This window comes from Microtus pennsylvanicus, chromosome 2 (genome assembly GCF_037038515.1).
Source record: "Microtus pennsylvanicus isolate mMicPen1 chromosome 2, mMicPen1.hap1, whole genome shotgun sequence".
NCBI classification, from domain to species: domain Eukaryota; kingdom Metazoa; phylum Chordata; class Mammalia; order Rodentia; family Cricetidae; genus Microtus; species Microtus pennsylvanicus.
Window position 1 is genome coordinate 38,793,194 of NC_134580.1, and position 9,773 is coordinate 38,802,966.

The following is a 9,773-nucleotide window of genomic DNA, read 5'->3' on the forward strand; positions in this document are numbered from 1 at the left end:
CTCCCTCCTGACTAAGGCCCAGATCTGCTTCTTGATTTCCTGGCTCTGAGTTTCTCCCACAGCTCACTTTTGGGGCCGGGGAGGAGGAGTGGCGGACAGGAGATCCCTCCTCCTTCTGTATGCTCACTTTGGTCCAGCTGACTCCTGTTCTTCTTCCTCTTATCCAGGGTCGGGAGCCAGAAAAAGCTGATTCCACCAGCAGCTGCACATGGACCCAGTCAGCACCAGTGGACCCCGGGGGTCCTCCTTCCACTGCCAATCCATAAACAGATTGACATGAACTTGGCTGATGTGTCCTCTCCAAGGCCTCTGGGACCAGAGATGGGGCGTCATTCTCCTGACTTCTTTTCCAGATGATTGAATCAAAGGCAGGAAATGAAATGAGCCTGAAAATATGCTGTTTGGAAGAGCCCCAGGGTTCTGGAACATCAATGATGGCTGGGCAAGAACTGTTCTCTCCTGTGGAGTCAGGCTCTGTGGGACAGCCAGCGAGAAGAACAGATCATGCGATGAGGATGAAATTGCTGCTGGACTCAGATGCATCTCTGTGGCTTTGGTTTCCATCGGCCAGCAGCGCTGCAGCTCTCTTCAAGCGGCACACTGTGCTATCTGCTAGGAGTGTGCCAGAAGAATCGGCACTAATGAACTCTTTCTGATGAGCCGACGGCTGCGTTTGGCAAGCACACGTTAACATGTGGAATCAGGCAGCAGAAGGGCTCTGAAAATGATAAAAAAGCAGTTCTGTTTTGCTGTAAAGTGTTTTACTGATTTCACAGGTGAGAATGATTTGAAGGTAGCCCTATTGCGGACCTACTGTGTGCTAACACAGTCCTAGTCAATATCACTTTATTATTTTAGAAAAGGTGCTGTCATCAGATGAATACAAACACATAGTTATGGAAATACTTGAGTTAGGTTATACTGACCCAACTCAGCAAAAGCCTTGGCTGAGCATGAGGGAGTCATAGGCAGAGTCACAATGATAGCAACCGTGGGCTTGCATTCAGCTAACTTCATAGACTCACTCTTTCCTTTTTTTACTTTTTAAAAAGAAAACAAACTATCTTTTTTTTATTTTACATACCAATCCCAGCTCCCACTCCCTCCCCTCCTTCAATTTCCTCCACCTACCCTCCACACCCCTCCCACTCCTCAGAGAGGGTAAGGCACATTGCTTTGGGGAAGGTCCAAGGCCCTACCTACCATATCTAGGCTGAGCAAGGTATCCATCTAAAAAGAATAGGTTCCCAAAAGGTCAGTACATGAAGTAGGGATAAATTCTGATGCCATTGCCAGTGGCCCTGCAGTCTGCCCCAGCCATACAACTGTCACTCACATTCAGAGAGACTAGTTTGGACCTATGCTGTTTCCTTTCCTGTCAGACTGGAGTTGGTGAGCTCCCATTAGCTTAGATAAACTGTTTCAGTGGGTGTCCCCATCATGGTCTTGGCCTCTTTGCTCATATTCTCACTCTTCCCACTCTTTGACTGGATGTTGGGAGCTCAGTCCAGTGCTCCGATGCAGGTCTCTACCTCTGCTTCTATCAGTAGCTGGATGAAGGTTCTATGGTGACATTTAAGATATTCATCAGTCTGATTATAGGGTAAGGCCAATTTGGGAACTCTCTCCTCTATTACTTAGGATCTTAGCTGGGGTCATTGTTGTGGATTCCTGGGAATTTCTCTAGTACCAGGTTTCTTGCTAGCTCCATAATGGCTCCCTCAATCAAAATATCTTTCCTTGACCTCATCTCTGTCCTTCCTCTATCTTGACTATCTCTTTCCCTCAAGTTCTCCTTCGTCCCACCCTTCTCCCTTCGTCTTCCCCTTCTGCCCTCCCTACTCCCCCCACCCCATGTTCCCGATTTTGTCAGGTGATCTTGTCTGTGTCCTCTTTCCAAGTGGATCTATATATGTTTTTCTTAGGGTTCACCTTGTTACTTAAGTTACTTAGCCTCTCTTGTGTCATGGACTATAGGTTTATTATCCTTTGCTTTATAGCTAATATCCACTTATGAGTGAGTACATACCATGTTCATCTTTCTGGGTCTGGGTTACCTCACTCAGGATGATTTATACTAGTTCAATCCATTTGCATGCAAATTTCAAGATGTCATTTTTTCCCCCATGGAGTAGTAAGTATTCTAATGTGTAAATGTGAAACATTTTCTTTATCCATTCTTCAGTTGAGGGGCATCTAGGTTGTTTTCAGGTTCTGGGTATTACAAATAATGCTGCAATAAACGTAGTTGATTAAGTGTCCTTGTAGTATGATTGAACATCTTTTGGGTATATGCCCAAGAGACTCACTCTTTCTTAAGATACTTTAGTTTTTCAGTCAGTTTAAAGATTGGGCCAACTGAATGCAGATCTAGTGCAAAGGACAGACCAGACTTCAGACAGTATTGTACTTTCCCCAGATCCAATGGGGATCTTCATGCTGTTTCCAGACTGAATCCTGGGGCCAGCACTGCCATCCTCAGGAAAAATGAAGCACACTAATCTTTTTAAGATTGAGATGGGTTAGAATTTCCAGGAATACCCTCCTGAAATATGAAGAATGTATGAAGGGGTATACATACTTCACCTACCTTCTGCCTGGGGGTTGGGGTAATCCTGAGACTGACTTTTAATTGTCCTCCAATTTTCCCATGGGGCTAAACTCTAGTGGCTCCCATTAAAAACTATCTTAAAAACAGTTCTTTCTGGCCACCGATCCCTTCCTGGATCACGGCCCTTCTGCCCTATCCCTGTACCTTGCATTAACAATAGATGGTTTGTTCTTCAATTCCTTATGCAAATCAACTCTCACCAAACCATAATGCATGGACCAAATCCAGTCTGCTGATTGGTTTAAATAAGGTGTCATTGTCATTTAGTTGCATTAGTTACTTTTTTAATTGGCCAGACAGAAGCAATGGAAGAGAGGAAGGATTCACTGGGCTCACAGCTCAGGGGTACACACCATCACAGCAGAGAAGGCATGCTGGCGAGGTTGGACAGTGAAAATGCATCTCTTCACACCTTGACTGACTGGGAAGCAGAGAGCTTGGGATCTGTATCCCAAGCAACGCCTGTCTCTAACTCTTTAAGACCAATCCCTAGTGACCACTTCTGCTGGCCACACCCTAAAATCTTCTAAAACAGCACCGCTGGCTGGAGACAAGACCAGAAGTTCAAATACAAGACCCTGTGGGGAGGATGCTTAAGACTCAAACCCTGACCACAGTACATATTTTGGCTCAAAGTATGTATGTAAGGGGATGCAAATATCTCTAGTCCATGATGTTGAGGTTGAAAAGTATTGATAGGGAAGACTGACTTTGGGGGAAGAGAGCCCTTGAAGGAGGCTCCTGAGTGTGTATTATATAGTCTTACCTACTTATTTATCTTTGATGAAATAGTAATTATTCCCGAAAGCCCTGTTAAAATGTTATGTGATCCTGGCACTTTCACACGCCCTTCCCAACCTCTAGGGCCACTGTTTCTTCCTCCTGTTTCCATGGAGTTACGTTCTTTCCTTTTTCTCTCCAGCCTTCACAGGAGTTAAAAGCTCAGGTCTTTTCCCTAGGATTTAGCCACTAGCCCGGGAGCTTCTTGAGGGCAGAGACCAGATCTCACTCTCTGTGCTAGCTCTGCTCAGCTGAGAGGCATACTATTTTCAGATAGTAGCTGAACCAAAGCTCTTTAAACGGAGTGAAACTACAATCCACCCACTTCTGCCAGCTTTCTTCTTGGCAACCCAGGCTGTATGCACACAAAGCCAATAAGACTGGAGGAGATCCAGCTGTCATGGCCTCAGCACTCCCCAACACCTTCCCTAAGCTAGCTGGCTCAGCTGTACATGAACTTGATCCTGTAACCTTGGATTCATTATCTCTGTACGCCAGCTCTCTGAGCTAGTCAATTTGAGACAGATGGACCTTCGAAGCCAGTCACTGGGATTTTTACCAGCCATTGCCTGGAGCTTAAACTTCCTCCCAGCTGATTTTGATTATCCTCCTGGCCTATCTGGAGTGTGAGGCAGTCCTAACCACTCTTGAGAAAGGTGTCCTCAGTTTTCAGAGGTATGGCTGCCAGGCTTTTCTCAAACCTGGAGGATAATCCAAAGATTTAAGTACTTCCTTTCCAGAAGGACAACTTTTCAAACGTGTTAAGTAATCATCCCATTCCCACTGGTGGATGAAATGCTGGTGTCATTATCATAATGCAGTTCTCTCTATCTATATCTATCTATCTATCTATCTATCTATCTATCTATCTATCTATCTATCTATCTGCTGAAAAGGATATTGGGTTTTTGACAAGGGGAGCAAAGTGGCAAACTGCAATGAACCACATGAGAAATAGCTTATAATTCATTAGCTACAGGTACCCCTCGTGAGATTAACAACAACAACAGTAATACAGACAGCCCCCCCACTAAGTTTCTCATCAAGTAGTGGAACTATGGGTGGATAACAGCCTGATTACACTGCTGGGTTGGTAGATCAAATCTTGACTCCAATGATGAGTGCGCATCAACCATCCTAGCATATCTGATGGAGCCAAATCACCTGTCCATTTGATGGTTGCATTGAGAAATGTATCATCCCCCCAAGAACAGTCATGTATCCAGCACCTCCACACCAAGAGCCAATGACTGTCAATGGGCTTTGAAGCTAGAGTTTGCCCATTTTTTTTGTGCCAGGTCCTCACTTTAAACTCTGTGGCACTGGTCATTTTCTCCAGAAGACTCTGGCAGTGGTGCCTTGAAAATCAGTCTCAGAGTTGCTTTGGTGCTTATGTGTATGAATCTGGGCCAAATAGTGTGCAATTATAGTGGATGGACTTCTTTCAAATATAAATATAAATTTTACTTCACTTAAATAGAAAGAGAAAGAAAACTGGATTCCAACTTCCAAGGCTCTAGGTGTAATCTCTAATGTCGAGCCTATTCTGGAAAGAAAGTTTTGTGTGATGTGTGCATATCTATACTGTGTTGTATGTGTGTATGTTTCTGTATACTACATGCATGGCTATACATATATCAATGTATGTGTTTATATTTATATTGCATGTATGGGTAAATGTTTATGTCTATTCAAATGTTGTATGTTTAGTAGTAAGCGTCAATGTGTGTATCATGGTTTTAGTGATGGGTTTATGTGTGTTGGCATATATGTACTTTTATAATTTTTATACCTGCATCTCTGTGTGCATGCATGCACTCCTGTACATATATATTAATACACACAACACACACATGTACACATAATTGTACACATACATAATCTACTCATTCATACAGGCAGTATACATATACACATGTACATATGCCCACACAGTATATACATGATACACATGTACACAACTATATATATTTGTATACTTACAGACAGTATACATATATACATACATAAACAAGTATATATATGCATACATACAGACATTATAAACATAAATGAGCCATGCATATGCATGAAACCATGTGTGTGATACACATAACATGCACATCTTTTCCTGCATACAAATACGCTCACCCACCCATGCATTACCCCATGCATGCATATACATGTACACACATGCACATACACATAATGCATGTATCACCTCTGTTTCCCCCACACAGGAAAATCTGGACATGATTTTTTCTTGTGATTCTTGTACCCTGCTCCCCAATGAGCAACACTGTACTTTATTCCTCCAAACCATGAGATAGTGGTTTCTTTGCTGTGGTAAGACTATGCATGAGATTCTGTTTGCAATAGGCTCCTATTTTTCCCAATGGCTGGGGGAGACTGATTTCTTTCCCAGGGTCGTTGGCCTCCTCATTTCCACCATCAGTTTACTGTGCCCTTCAGTGGATCTGGACTTGCTTTGAGTCTTTACTCCTTCAGCGGCTCACAGGAGCCCATTTCTAAGCATAGTTACTACCCTGGGGGGACAGGGAAGTCAGCACACTCAACAGCCTGTTTTATATTTTCAGTGCATTTGGTGCCAGCTCTCAGATGGTCTATTCGCATTTCCAAGCCTGTCAGAGCATTTCGGATTCAATAAAAGGGGAAGAGCACGGTTTTTAAAAAATAAGGAAAAATTGAATCTGGGTGTGCCAACCCATCTGCTCAAGGGAATCAGTGCTGGCTTGTCTAACGGCTCTGGACTTGTCTTCTCTACTAATTAACTTGCCGCGCCCACCACTGCATCCTTCTCTATAAGGTCCCAGTTTCCTTATAGATAAAAATGATCATGCTCAATTGCTGAGGGTTCTATAGGCTCTATCAAGCTTCCAGTGATCTATAATTTCCTGCATTAATGTCAGAAGTTAGGTTTTTCAAGAGTAGGCATGGGCTTGCAACATCTCTACTAAAAACAGTGCTGTGGTCCTTGAGGAGGGAAAAGACAAAAGATTTTCTTTTGAGAACTTCATACAGGACGCTAACCATACATCACCAGCTCCTCCCCTGTCCCTCCCACTGCCTTTCAAATTCATGACCACCTCACAGTTATTATAAGTGTGTGTGTGTGTGTGTGTGTGTGTGTGTGTGTGTGTGTGTGAGAGAGAGAGAGAGAGAGAGAGAGAGAGAGAGAGAGAGAGTTCATGTGTAAGCAAAGATTCAAAAAAAACACGTTTCTTTTTACGTGAAAGGGGATTTTGTCTACATGTGTGACTATGTACTGTGTGTGTGTGTGTGTGTGTGTGTGTGTGTGTGGTGCCTTGGGGGACAGAACTGGAGTTACAGGTCATTGTAAGTGACACAATTGTGCTGGGAATTGAACCCAGGTCCTCAGGAAGAGCAGCGACTACTCTTAACTACTCATCTATCTTTCCAGTCCCCCATATGCAAATACGTTGATGGAAGGTAACTGGGGTTTGAGCTGGGGTTCTGCTGCTTCTCACTGGGAAATCTTGGGTAGGCCGCCTATGTTTTCTGGGCAAGGGAAAACAAAACATCTCAGACTGAGCAAAGTGGAAATTCTGGCTGTGAGGTTCGTTACAGCTAGCTTTAGTGTAAAAACAGTCCTACACATGGAGACAGTAGCAGAGAGAGAGAGAGAGAGAGAGAGAGAGAGAGAGAGAGAGAGAGGGAGAAGGAGAGAATGTGCCTCTCTTGGCATCATCAAGAAATCTTAGTTGCTTTCAGATTTTCCTCAGTAACTCACTTAACATTTTCCCATTATCTAAATGTTGAAAAGTAATGTCTTTTGAGCAAGTGCTAAGTCTTCTGGTATTGTATAATTGCTATATACAGTGGTTAACAGCACTGGCTGCTCTTCTGGAAGACCAAGGCTCAATTTCCAGCACGAATGTGGTGTGGTTCACAGCAGTCAGTATCTCCAGTTTCAAGGAAACCAATGCCCCCGTAATTGTGGAATTCTGAAACAGTAAGATGATAAAATCGTGCTGTCTTCTCTGAGATCTATATTCATGCTTTGCTAATTATCACAACAATGTCACTCAAAATATGCTTTTCCTACCTTGGTTCCAGTCCATGATCTTGATTGCAACCATGGCTGAGCCTCCTCAGTCCCCTGTAGAGTGCTTCCTCTGGCTCCTCATTTGTTGCCCACGACGGTGTTAGAGTGTGTTCTTCCAGACAGCAGCTACCAAGGCAGGAATTTGAGTGATAATAGATATTTGAAATTTGATTCTAGGAAACATGATTAGGAGTGGGAGAATGGAACAGGAAAGGAAAGGAGGACAAAACATTGGCACGCTATCAAGCAATTAGTAGGCACAAAAAAGATTCAAATGCCAGGGAGCATGTAGATTCTAGGAACTTGAAACAGAAAATGCTTGAGAGTTACCCCTTACCCTGTGGCCAAGAAATGGGATGCTTCATTGTTGTTTGGAGATTGATCCAGGGCTCTAACTTCCTGGTACTCCAGGTAGATCAGTTCTAAGAGCAAGGGGAGTGATAACCGCTATAGCTGCTTGGGTTATTTTGAAGAGTCTAGACCATTTGTGGAACATCCCACTCTTATGGTTAATATCACCGTTTTCTCCCATCTAAACTGTAAAGTACTCTAAGCACATCATACCAGGGATGCACAGTACACCACGACTGGGGACAATGATTATGGCAAGGTGCTGTCTACCAAGTTTTTTTTTGTTTTCACTGTAATGATGCTAGTTTTCACTTTCTCGTAAAGAATCTCTAAGAAGTGCATTGAGACTGTGGATAATCATGCTTTTCCCCATTAAATTCCCACCCAGTGGTATTAACACATGGGATAGTAACACAGTGACCTAGAAAGTCCTGGAGTCTCCTCCCATTGAGAGTGTTGGGTACTTGCTCTCCCTTGTGTTTCTGGAAGTACTTTGAAGTGGTGTTTTATATGCATGGGTGTTTTACCCACGTGTATATTTGTGCACTGTGTGTGCGTATGGTGGCCAGGGAGATAAGAAGAGTGAATAGATTTCCCTGGAAGTAGAGTTACAAATACTTAGAAACTTCCGTGTGGGTTCTTGATTTTAACCACTAATCCATCTTCCCAGTCCCTCCCGTGTGTTTTGATGAAATTGGGGTGGCTTTCCCCGCTGGAGTACAAAGAAAGTTTGTCCTGTGGACTTTGAGCCCAACTTGCTAAAGGTCATGAAGCTTCTGCTTGGTCCTCTTAGACTGTCAGTCTTGGAAACTGAGACGCTGCTATGTGAGAAGGCTGACGACTTAAGACTGCTACGCTGGAGTGGCCTTGAGTAGCTGGGCATAGCTGGTCTTAGTTACTTGTCTCATTACTATGGTCAAAATACCTGAAAAGAAACAACTTTATGGAGGAAGAGGATGGATTTTGTTGTTAGATTCTGGGAGTAGAGTTCACCGTGGTGAGAAAGACATTTTGTTAGGTGTGGCACTCTACTGTTTCGAAGCTGCTTGCTCACATCTAGATGAGTCACTCACCAAGGCCAGCTGGACTGGGTATGAAAAAGCATGGGATAAAACCGGACTCACTGAACATAGTGGACAATGAGGACTGCTGAGAAGTCAAGAACAATGGCACTGGGTTTTGATCCTACTGCACGTACTGGCTTTGTGGGAGCCTAGGCTGTTTGGATGTTCACCTTACTAGACCTGGAAGGAGGTGGGAGGTCCTTGGACTCCCCACAGGGCAGGGAACCCTGACTGCTCTTCGGGCTGATGAGAGAGGGGGAGTTGATTGGGAGGGGGAATGGGAGGCAGTGGCGGGGAGGAGACAGAAATCTTTAATAAATAAATAAATTTAAAAAAAGAAATGCGTGGGACAGAATAAGAGATAGATAGATAGATAGATAGATAGATAGATAGATAGATAGTATGTGTATATATGACAGAGAGAGAGAGAGAGAGAGAGAGAGAGAGAGAGAGAGAGAGTATTGTGATTGGAGCTAGACTATAACACATAATTTTGCCCTCAGCAACCTACTTCTACCAGCCAGGTCTCACCTATTAAAAGTCTACAATCCCTCCAGTCAGTTCCAGCAGCTAGGAACTAAGGTGCCTGTGAGGAGACATTTTTGCATTTAAACTACTCACACTGTTCAAAAGCCTTCCTTAGCTGCCAGCCACTGGCAAATCTAAACTGTCGCCAGTAGGGGGAGCTACAATGGACGATACAGCATGGACACCGTAAGGATGTTGGCATCAGATTGCAACTACATGAGTGTCTGCAAGTACAGATTTCTGATCCACAAACAGCCTGATAAAAATTAAATACCCCAGTGATCTGGAAAAATGGCCAGCAGCAATAGTAAGTGGAATAAAATCAATCGATGATTTTTGCTAGAATCAATTATTCTGCCAGTGACCGCTAAAG